Below are 12385 nucleotides of genomic sequence, written 5' to 3'. Positions count from 1 at the left end.
CACCCCCACTCCACCCATGTTGTGTGTGTGCAGGTGTGAGACACAGTGAAAGACACAAGATGTTCAAATCTTCATTCAGTTTCCACTGCCAGGAAGAAAAGAAACACCCAAGTGGCCAGTGACAAGCAGTGCCCTTCACATCTGTTTTCCCTGGAGGGTTGGAGGCTGAGGGAGACCTTATAGAGATTTACAAAATTATGAGGGGCATGGATAGGATAAATCGGCAGTCTTATCCCTGGGGTCGGGGAGTCCAGAACTAGAGGGCATAGGTTTAGGGTGAGAGAGGAAAGATATAAAAGAGACCTATGGGGCAACTTTTTCACGTAGAGGGTGGTACGTGTATGGAATGAGCTGCCAGAGGCTGGTACAATTGCAACATTTAAGAGGCATTTGGATGGGTATATGAATAGGAAGGGTTTAAAGGGATATGGGCCGGGTGCTGGCAGGTGGGACTAGATTGGGTTGGGATATCTGGTCAGCATGGACAAGCTGGACAGAAGGGTCTGTTTCCATGCTGTACATCTCTATGACTCTATCAAAGGGCGATACGTGTGATCAAACAGTGAAAGGGAGGGAAAGGAATAAACCAAAATAGAGTTGGAGGGGGAAATAATGCACTCCACTCCCCGCGGTGCCCACCTCTCCCTGAACAACTCCAGAGGGTGTTGGTGAATCTCCTGTTTATTTTTTTTTCTCTTTTTTTCTGGAGCTATCCCTATAGTTGCAAGAGGGATGTTCTAATAACCAAATACTGAATGGGACAGTTTGGGATCTAGGGAAGCTATAGCCTGTATCTATAAGCCTGCCTTGAAAAATTGGATTGCTCTTTCTGACAAGCCATTGGACGATGGATGATATGGAGCTGTCCTTATATGTTGAATCCTATTTGATGTTAGGAATTACTCAAATTCCATGCTAGTCAATGATAGCCCATTATCTGTAACCAGTTGCAAATATTTTGCAATATTTGTCCATGCATTGCAAAAGATGGAGGCAATTTTCTCTATCATTGTTCCCGTGTTTAATGAATGAACTTGATGCATGAAACTCCTATTTATGTATGTCAGCCAGGGCTCCCTGATTGTTCCATGTTAACAACCCCAATCAGGGATCTCTCAGTCAACAAGATCTACCTGGCCCTCGTTCCAATCACCAGTATATCCAGCAGCCTCTAGCAGGAGTGTATGTGCAGATACCACAGCCCAGAGCTATGGAGGAGAAGTATCTAACTATGCTAGCAGCAGGGTTGCATAGATTACAGTATGTTCAGCCGGTGCTTCCACATCTTGAGATTACTACAAAGAGGGATGGATTTTTGCAAAGTCAGAAAGACTTGGCAGACCTATACAAATGACAGACAGGATCTGAATGTTGAATCCAACTTCTATTTACAACAGCTCCCACTTTATCTTATTGGGGAAAGGAGCCAGGGTGTGAAGCATACAGGAAGGAAACCCAAACTCAGGGGGCCATTTGTGCTGAATTCAAGCAGAATCCACTGGCTATGGAAAGACCCAAAACTCACAAAATGGGAACCATTAATTAATGGAATAGAAGCACATGCTCTTGAAGGGCAGATAAAGATCAGTTTAACGATCAACATTGGAGGTTTTAAAAATCCTTCATTCTTTGAACTGTTAGAAAAGGCACACTGGTTGCAACAGCGAGAAGGAAATTGTGCTGGATGAGCTTGATAGATAGACTAGCTAGTATAACATCTGTCCAAGTGTGTCAACAAAGTTATATAGTGATATGTTTCAAAGAGCTCTGCATTTTGAATGCTTGGCTGAGTTTCAATGCAGTTGAGTTCACAGATTAATCAACAGTTTAAAGAGTTTCTTTTCAAAGGATCAGATGTATAAACAGGTCTTTATCTGCTTTTAGAAGAGACCATTCACTCAGAGAGGTTAAAACGTTTCATGCTTTCTTGAGTGGGAGTTTCAAATCTGTAAAATGTGAGTTGTATTAGATTTTTAAAAAGTTATGTTTCTCATCTCTGCATGTTTCTTAGAGTCTTCCTGTGGTGGATACTGGGCAAATTGGCATAGTGAGTATGAGGGGCCTCAGGAGAGAGTGGGGGCAGCAAATGATGTTGGGATATGATAATTCATGGGGGGGGGGCGGAGGTGGATGGTGGGTGAGGAGTGTGAAAGGTGAGAGCTAAAAGCTTCCAGAACACCTGAGACAAAGTGCTGGAGGATTGCAATGGGCATGGTAACCAGGCAGCTTGGCACTCACTCATCCTTTTGATCTGTCGAACGTGTATTTCCAGAGTTAGCAAGCCAGACCTCTTACCCTCACTCAATCCTCTGGAATGAAACAGTTGCAAATCACCATATTTTTCAATGAAGGTAGTCTAGGCAATTTCTCTCTGGTAGCCAAACCTTCAGCCTACGGTTTTCAACAACAACCAGCGATCCCCTTGGGATTACAGCTCTGAGAAGAGCATAGACGTTAAATATGGAATATATAGAACTGCTGTAGGCGGAATGGTCTGACTGTTGCACCATAGTCAAGGACCAAACTCAACACCTTAACTCAACCTTCTCAGGAGCAATCAGGATTGGACAATCTAAAATTGGCCTTTCCATTGATGCCCACAACCTGGTAATGGATGATAAAAATAAGTTGATCCAAAAAGTGTTTAGAAAGTCTAAATTTATGAATATTATATTTTGTAACCTATGTAAAGTCTGTAACAATTCTCCTTCCATATTATAGAGTCATACAGTCCGAGAGATGTACAGTGTGGAAAACAAATTCTTCGGTTCAACTCGTCCATGCCAACCAAATATCTTAAACTTATTAGTCCCATTTACCAGCACTTGGCCCATATTCCTCTAAACCTTTCTTGTTCATATACCCATTCAGATGCCCTTTAAATGTTGTCACTGTGCCAGCCTCCATCACTTCTTCTGGCAGCTCATTCCTGACCTGCACCACCCTCTGTGTGAAAAGGTTGTCCCTTAGGTCCCTTTCCACTCTCACCCTAAACCTATGCCCTCTAGTTCTGGACTCCCCCATCTCAAGGAAAAGACTTTGTCTATTTACCCTATCCGTGCCTCTCATAATTTTGTAAACCTCTATAAGGTCACCCCTCAGCCTCCGACCATCCAGGGAAAACAGCCCCAGCCTATTTAGCCTCTCCCTATAGCTCAAATCCTCCAACCCTGACCACATCCTTGTAACTCTTTTCTGAACCCGTTCAAGTTTCACAATTTCCTTCAGCATCCACTTATTATCAAGCGACAATATCTCTTTAAATTTTGGTTATAGCCTTCAAGATTGTTGATGGGTTCTGTAAATTGAGAATGATGCTGGAAAATTCAAAGCTTTGATGCAAATAACAGTCAATGAGTACTTCAATGGCATGATAAAATATACCCATTTGATAGCATAGGGAAGTACTGTTCAGCACTTCCCTGGAATAATCATTATTGAATAACAGCCATATCCTTGACTATTTTCCATTCTTGCATGTAACCACTCAGAATGAATTAGAAGGTTACAGCATCTCCTTGCTCTCTAGAGGTTGTAAGGACCAATTGTAATGTCCCTATTGCCATACTGACTGAGATTGGTGGCTCAGCTCGGTCTGGGGACCTTAGGTAGAGTGGGTATTCAGAAAGATGAGGCCAGACCAACATGTTCCAGCAACAAATCTGGTCACTGATGGCAGGTGGGTCAGGGGTGTGGGTCAAATACCACATCCAACTCAGGGCTATTTTCTCCCAAATCCAAATGCCTTGCCTTCCCAAAGGGATTGGCAGAATGAAGAGCCACAGAAATGCAGAACTGCCAGGGCGGTAGAGTATTACACTTGTACAAATCTTCCGAGGATGGGGCGTTCCTAGACTAGGGGGACCATTTGTAAGGGAGAGATTTAAAAAAGACAAAAGAGGCAATCTTGTTCACACAGAGGGTAGTTTGCGCGTGGAACTAATTTCCTGAGGAAGTGGTGGATGCGGGTACAATTATAGAAGATGTTTGGAAGGATATATGAACAGGAAAGGTTTGGAGGAATATGGACCAGCATGGACTGGTTGGGCCGAAGGTTCTGTTTCCGTGCAGTATGACTCTATAATTCTATCTCCGTGCATTTTTTAATCAATAAATCTTTTCATTTAGTTTGGAGATGTTGAATTTCAGAAGGGGCCAGGCAAATCCATGTCACCAAATAATCATCACAGGCCTGCCTTTGAGACCCTTCTGCACACAACTGGCTGACCCATTTCCATTAAGTTGATAACCAGGGACATGGACTTAGATTAGATTTCCTACAATGTGGAAACAGGCCCTTCGGCCCAACAAGTCCACACCGACCCTCCAAAGAGCAACCCACCCAGTCCCATTCCCCTACATATACCCCTGACTAATGCACCTAACACTATGGGCAATTTGGCATGGCCAATTCACCCAACCTGAACATCTTTGGACTGTGGGAGGAAACTGGAGCACTTAGAGGAAACCCACGCAGACACGGGGAGAATGTGCAAACTCCACACAGACAGTTGCCCAAGGCGGGAATTGAACCCAGGTCCCTGGCGCTGTGAGGCAGCAGTGCTAACTGCTGAACCACCGTGCCATGCTAAATGACTTAATTGGCAGAAGGTTTAGAGGGGAATTGGTGAGAATGTTTTTTTCATCCACTGGAATTCTGGAACTCACCGTCTCAAAGGGTGATAGAGACAGAAATGTTCATTGTATTTAAAAAAAGCTTTGATAGGCATTTGAAGTGCCCGAACGTACAAGGCTACAGACCTAGAGTGGGTAACTGGGATCTGGCTGTTTAGCACTTTTTATTGCCAGTACAGACACACTAGGCTGAACGGCCTCCTTCTGGGCCATATATTTTATAAATTGATATGTTTCTCCAACAGTGACTACACTTTCAACCGATTTCCCTGGCTGGAAAGGACTTTATGAGGTCCTGAAAAGCGCTACGCAAATGCAAATTCTCTCTTTCCTGCATTGGAAAGCTGAGCAGAATTCCTAAAAGGTTTAGGGAGAGGATGCATCATCCAAGATTAACTGGGAAAGTTAAGGGTGTTAAAGAGGTTCAAGTCCATAGCTCCCTGAAAGTGGCCATGCAAGTAGAGAGGGTGGTAAAGAAGGCGTATGGCATGCTTGCCTTTATTGGTCAGGGAGTTTGAGAATGTTGCAGCTTTCGAAGACTTTGGTTAGGCCAAACGTAGAATCTTGCATTCAATTCTGGTCGCCACATCATAAGAAGTATGTGGAGGCTTTGGAGAGGGTGCAGAAGACGTTTACCAGGGTTCTGCCTGGATTAGAGGGGATGAGCTACAGGGAAAGGCAAGAAAAACTCAGGTTGTTTTCTCCAGAGCAGTGGAGGCTGAGGGGAGACTTGATAGAAATCTATACAATTATGAAATGCACAGATAGAGTTGATGGTCAGAATCTTTTCCTCAGAGTTGAAATGTCTTTAAACTAGGGGGCATGCATTTAAGGTGAGAGGGGGAAAGTTCAAAGTAGATGTGAAGGGCAAGTTTTTTACACAGAGAGTAGTAGGAGTCTGGAACACACTGCAGGATGGTGGTGGATGCAGACACAATAGAGGTGTTGAAGGAATGTTCAATAGGCACATTAATATGCAACGAATGGAGGGATGTGGTCCAATGGGAGGCAGAAGGGATTAGTTTGATTTGGCATCACGTTCAGCACAACATCGGGGCTGAAGGGCCCATTCCTGTGCTGTAATGTTCTATGTTCTATTTGAATTAAATCAATAAACCTGAAATTGAATGGTCATCTCAGAAATGGTAGCCATGACAACTACCAATGGGTATTGTAAAAACCCATCTGGCTCACTGATGCCCTTCTGAGAAGGTGAACTGCTCTCCCTGCTTTCACCTTCCCAGAAGGTAAAAGGGATCTAAGGGGCAGCTTTGTCACACAGAGGATGGTATGTATATGGAATGAGCTGTCACGCCCAAATGAACTCCAGACCTATAATCGTGCAGCTCAGAAGCAAACTTCAGGATGAACACCAAATGCTGACCCTCCCATCGTTGGCCACATCCCATGAAAGAATAAAGGGACAAAAAAAGCACCCCGTACCCCATTCTGACCCAAGAGCAGTTGTGAAAAGTTGACCTTTGGTGTGCAAAGACACAGATGCATTGTTGCCTGTTCCCAATATATTATAGAGTGATAGAGTTCGACAGTGCGGAAACAGACTCTTTGGTCCAAACAGTCCATGTTCCAGTAAAAAAAGTCCCAGTCTACCCAACCTGTGTTTATAACTCAAACCTTCCATTCATCCTGGTCAATCTTTTTGGAACCTTTCTAGCTTGATGATATCCTTTCAATAACTGGACACAGTATTCCAGAAGAGGCCTCACCAATGTCCTGTACAACCTCAATGAGTCGATTCCTTTGTATTAAACAATGTTTCAGTGCTGCTTTGATTTGTCAGCACCAGATCGAGTAAGAAATATTCATGTGAAGTGAAAGTAATAATAAGTTGTCTTCCAAGATGCCACAAAGCAAACGATAATTGAAGATTTACAAGTATTTAATCAAATAGGAAAAGTATCAAAGATGAAGGGTTATGAAAATGGCCTTTTACAATCCGAATGTTTATTATGGCTCGGGGAGTGCCAAGGCATGTCACTGCAAGGTAGAGATTCCCATGCCAGTTGGCAAGACTTGTTAAGATTAATGATGGGTGATGTTTGTAAAGCAGAGAAATGGAATATTTCAGGGTTGATAGAGCACATGATGATAGATGTCCAAGGGTTGTTCCCCATGTTCGATGGCTTCTGGCAGTCATCACACGGATCCAGGGGCCCTACCCAGAAAATGACCAAGAGGAAATGGTATTCTTTGAAAACACATTTGGAGCTGAGCCAGTCCTGAACCAAATCTATCACATCAATTTGGCACAGCCAGTGGTTGCAAATATCGTCAATCATTTTCACACTGGTTGGCATCGGTACCACATCCAGAATCAGCCAATTTTCAGCCCACACACAAGAGAAATGGATGGATGATCATGGAATTGTATAATGAAGAAATTACCTTTTGGCCCATCAAGTCTGTACTATCCCACACGTTTCATTTTCCTGCACTCAGCCCATAGCCTTGGATGTTCTGGTGGCGTGGACACCTCTTTCCCCAGTGAATAGTCACGGTCGCCCGTTCCATCGGACCATTGTGATTCATTCCCTAGTGGGTCGGTAACATGATGACTAACAACTGTTGGGATAAACTGGGCAGCAGATTGGCATTGCTCCTCAGTCATGGTGGCATGGTGCTCCTCACATGTGTACCCAATGTACACTTTGGGCAGAAACCCTTTTGTTAGTGGAACCAGCTTACTGTTCTCCAGATCTATGACAGGAAAGGGAGCAAGGCATAATGCTGGCTCTGTGATATATCAAATAAAGTTCACTTTTTAAGGAACTATGTGTGAGTTTTGTGAGGTTACTTTTATGTCTGGATGAATAGACAAGATGATACCATTTTGAAGGTAGGTGGATGTAGTTAAGCTTTGGTCTCATTGAATGGCAGAACAACCTCAAGAAGCGAAATTATCTCCTTTAGTTCTTATATTGCCTTGTTCCTATTCCCTAAGCTCAGGGAAAGTCCATTGGTTTTACCCCCCAATATTCTCATAAGCCTTAATGTTTCAGGTGACCTCTTCAAATGGGATGTGACATTTCATTTTTCTGCTTCATCTTCCAGCTGGCCTTGTTGTCCCTTATATTATGTGCCTGTTATGAAGCCATGCTATTCGTCTCACTCTGCATCAAGCTGTGATGGCTGGACACTGGTTTGGGGTGACACAATGAGCTTGAATCTTGCACTGGCTGAGATTACCATGAAGGACTCTCCTTTTGAAACTTTCCTCTCAGCTGAGGCACGGTGACCTCAATTTAAACCTCCCCCAGTTGTCTCTCTCCACTTAGAGAGCTGCCTTATTGCCACTTTACCCTTACCTACTACACCACAAACTGCCATAAATTGATCTTTTGTTAAAAGTTCATTGTGAATATGTTCAGTGACTGACACCATGGTAACCTAATTGCTGCAATAAATCTTCTGCCATGTTTCACTCTGGGGCTCTGACTCATTCAGTATGACCAAAAGCTGGGATTGTAATAAATGTCTTGCTCCCAAATCAGAAGATACTTGAGTTGTGGGGTCGGTGATCAGAATCTTTACCCCAGAGTTAAAATGTCTAATACTGGGAGACATGCATTTAAGGTGAGGGAGGAAAGTTCAAAGGAGGTTACAAAATCATGAAGGGTATAGACAGGGTGAATAGAGACAAGCTTTCTCCCAGGATGAAGGATTCAATAACGAGAGGTCATGCTTTCAAGGTGAGAGGTGGAAAGTTTAAGGGGGATACACGCGACAAGTACTTCACAAGTGGTCGGCATTTGGAACGCGTTGCCAGCAGAGGTGGTAGAGGCAGGCACAGTAGATTAATTTAAGATGCGTCTGGACAGATGCATGAGTAGATGGGGAGCAGAGGGATACAGATGCTTAGGAATTAACCGACAGGTTTAGACAGTACATTTGGATCGGCTCAGGCTTGGAGGGCCGAAGGGCCTGTTCCTGGGCTGTAAATTTTCTTTGTTCTTTGTTCTTTGAGATGTGAGGGGAAAGTGGTTTTTTTCATGGTGAGTGGTAAGCATCTGGAATGTGCTTCCAGGGGTAGTGTTGGAGGCAGGTATGATAGGGACATTTAAGGGACTTTTAGATGAGCACATGAATAGGCAAAGAATGGAGGGATATGGACCAAGGGCAGCCAGCAGGAATTAGTTTAATTTGGCATCATGTTCAGCACAACATGGTGGACTGAAGGGCCTGCTCCTGTGTTCTTTTTGGTTCTATGTTCTGTGTTTTAGGTTCAATCAAGTTGAAATACAAGACATGCAATGCTGCAACACATCATTTGAGGCCAGAAGGTGAGAAAAATTTTAGGAAGATGCAAAATAAAGAGGGAGAAATCTGCATATTGGAAGAGTTCCAGCAAGAACTATAAGAACACAATAAAAAATCCACAAATATATAAAAAGGAAGCAAGTACAGGGCTCCCCAATTTATGCATATTTGGCTTTTGAACATTTGTACAAACGCAATTCCACACAGGACATACTTTAAACAGTTGACATAGGAGCATTTCCTGTAATTCCAAATGTTATCTGGCATTGTATTCCATATTACATACAAAACAACCTGTGAACAGACTCCAGATGAGCACACGTTCATGATTAGCTACCTGCTGGCAGCTAACACACGTATCGATTCCTTGGGAAAGTAGGAGTTGAGAATTAATAATGAAAGATAGGGAAAGGACAGAGAAGTGCTCAAATAATTTGTATGAGCCTTCACAATGGAATACACAAAAAAACACATCAAGAATAGTCCAAGATCAATAGGCAAAAGGGACAAAGGGGTAACTCGGGGTCACCATTTCAAGATTGTCAGCAAGAGAGCCAAGCGTGAGATGAGGAGGAACTTCTTGCTCAGAGTATTGCTAGAGTGTGGAATGCATTGCTTGGGAAAGTGGTGGAGGTGGATCCCATTGGATGTTTCACAAGAGAACTGGATATAAATTTGAAGGTGATTAAGCAGAGTGCTATGGTGCTTGGGCTGGAGAATGGGACTAGCAGGGTAATTCTTTCATGAGCATGTTACAGGCATTATGGCATGAATGGCCTCCCCCTGTACTGTAAAATTCTATGAACATAAAAATCAATTATGATTTGTTGAAAAAAATGAACTAGAAAAATGAATAGGACTAGGAAAGGCTGAATACACTGGCGTTATTTTCCCTGGAGCGTCGGAGGCTGAGGGGGTGACCTTATAAAATCATGAGGGGCACGGATAGGGTGAATATCCAAGGTTTTTTTGCCCAGGATAGGGGAGTTCAAAACTAGAGGGGACAGGTTTAGGGTGAGAGGGGAAAGATTTAAACCGGACCTAAGGGACAACTTTTTCACACAGAGGGTGGTGGGTGTATGGAATGAATTGCCAGAGAAAGTGGAAGAGGCTGATACAATTACAGCATTTAAAAGGCATCTGGTTGGGTATATGAATAGGAAGGATTTAGAGGGATATGGGCTGAGTGCTGGCAAACGGGACTAGATTAGGTTAGGATATCTGGTCAAAGGGTCTGTTTCTGTGTCATATACAACTAAGGTTTCCTGAACCTGATAGGTATCCTTGGATCCTAAAGGAAGTGGCTGCAGAGATGAAGGTTGCATCAATTATAATTTTCCAAAAGTCTCTCTGTCTTATAAAGGCCCCATTAAATTTGAAAATTGGAAATGGAATACCTTTAATCAAGAAAGGAGGGAGATAAACAGTACCCTCCAACCACACAGTATCAACTTTGACTTCACCATTTTCCTAATCTCCCTTTCTTCCAGCTCACCTCAGATCCAACCCTCTAACTCGGCACTGCCCTCCTGAACTGTCCCACCTGTTCGTCTTCCTTCCCACCCATCCATTCCACCGTCCACTCTGACCTATCGCCATCACCTATCTGCAACTAGCTATCACCTTCCCAGCTACCTTACCCCCAACCCAAACCCCCCTCCTATTTACCTGTCAGCCCCCTTCCCCTCCCCCATACATTCCTGATGAAGGGCTAATGCTAGAAATATCGATTCTCCTGCTCCTCGGATGCTGCCTGACCTGCTGAGCTTTTCCAGCGCCACACTTTTCGAGAACGGTATTATAGGCCAGTTAACTTAATATCTATTATTGAGAAAATGTTAGAGCCATAATTAAGGAGATAATGCCTTACAAAATCAAAACACAATCAGCCAAGTCATCACAATTTATGAAAAAAAACAATTTCGTTTAACAAATGTGTTAAGAATTCGTTGAGGTTGCAACAAACAGAGCAGATAAGGGGGAACCAATACATGAAGATAATTGGATTTTCAAAAGACATGTGATGCGATGCCACATTAAAGGTTGCTTGATACTACAAAAGCGCAAGGTGCTGGGATGATATAATAGCATGGCTAATTAACAGGAAGTGGTCTGAATAAATGGGCCATTTTAAACTTGGCAAATTTTAACTCATGAAGTGCCACAGAGATTTGTGTGGGTGCCCCAATGATTTACCATCAATATTAGTGACTTGGATGCAAGGAGTCAACTGTATTGTTGCCAAATTTTCTGACAATTCAAAGATAGGTGGAAAAGCAAGCTGTGAGGAGGATACAAAGAATCTGCAAAGGTAGCTTGAGTGAGCAAAAATATGACAGTTGGAGTATAACATGGAAAAATGTGTGGTTGTTCACCGAGGCAGAAAGAATAGCAAAGTAGAATATTATTTAAATGGAGAGAGACTGCAGGATACCACAACATAGAGGCAGCTGCTTGGCCTTCCACATAAATCACAAAAAGATGGTATGCAGGAAGTGAGTAATTACAAAGACAAATGGGATGTTAACCTTAACGGATGGGTATAAAAGTAGAGAATATTGCTGCAGCTGCATATGGCACTGGTGAGGCACCTGGACTACTGTGTACAGTTTTGGCCTCCTGACTTAGGGAGAGCTTAACTTCCTGATGAAGGGCTTTTGCCTGAAACGTTGATTCTCCTGCTCCTCGGAGGCGGCCTGACCAGCTGTGCTTTTCCAGCACCACACTCTCGACTAATCCCCAGCATCTGTAGTTCTCACTTTTGCTTATACTTGTATTGGAAACATTGGGAGAGGTTCACCAGGCTGATTCCAAGGACAAAGGGGCCATCTTAAAAAGAAAGGTTGTGCAGGTTGGGCCTGTACACAGTGGAGTTTAGAAGGATGAGTGGAGACTTTTTGAAACATATAAGATTCTGATTGGGCTTTTCAGGGTACTTAGAATCATAGAGATGTACAGCTTGGAAACAGACCCTTCGATCCAACCCGTCCATGCCGACCAGATATCCCAACCCAATCTAGTCCCACCTGCCAGCACCCGGCCCATATCCCTCCAAACCCTTCCTATTCATATACCCATCCAAATGCCTCTTAAATGTTGCAATTGTACCAGCCTCCACCACTTCCTCTGACAGCTCATTCCATACACATACCACCCTCTGCGTGAAAAAGTTGCCCCTTAGATCTCTTTTATATCTTTCCCCTCTCACCCTAAACCTATGCCCTCTAGTTCTGGACTCCCCGACCCCAGGGAAAAGACTTTGTCTATTTATCCTATCCATGCCCCTCATAATTTTGTAGACCTCTATAAGGTCACCCCTCAGCCTCTGACGCTCCAGGGAAAACAGCCCCAGCCTGTCCAGCCTTTCCCTACAACTCAAATCCTCCAACCCTGGCAACATCCTTCTAAATCTTTTCTGAACCCATGTTGAGAGGGTGCTTCTCTTCAGAGAGGAAAGGGAGGGAGGGACACA

This window comes from Chiloscyllium punctatum, chromosome 11, assembly GCF_047496795.1.
Source record: "Chiloscyllium punctatum isolate Juve2018m chromosome 11, sChiPun1.3, whole genome shotgun sequence".
In the NCBI taxonomy this organism is placed as follows: domain Eukaryota; kingdom Metazoa; phylum Chordata; class Chondrichthyes; order Orectolobiformes; family Hemiscylliidae; genus Chiloscyllium; species Chiloscyllium punctatum.
Note: the sequence above shows the minus strand (reverse complement) of the source record.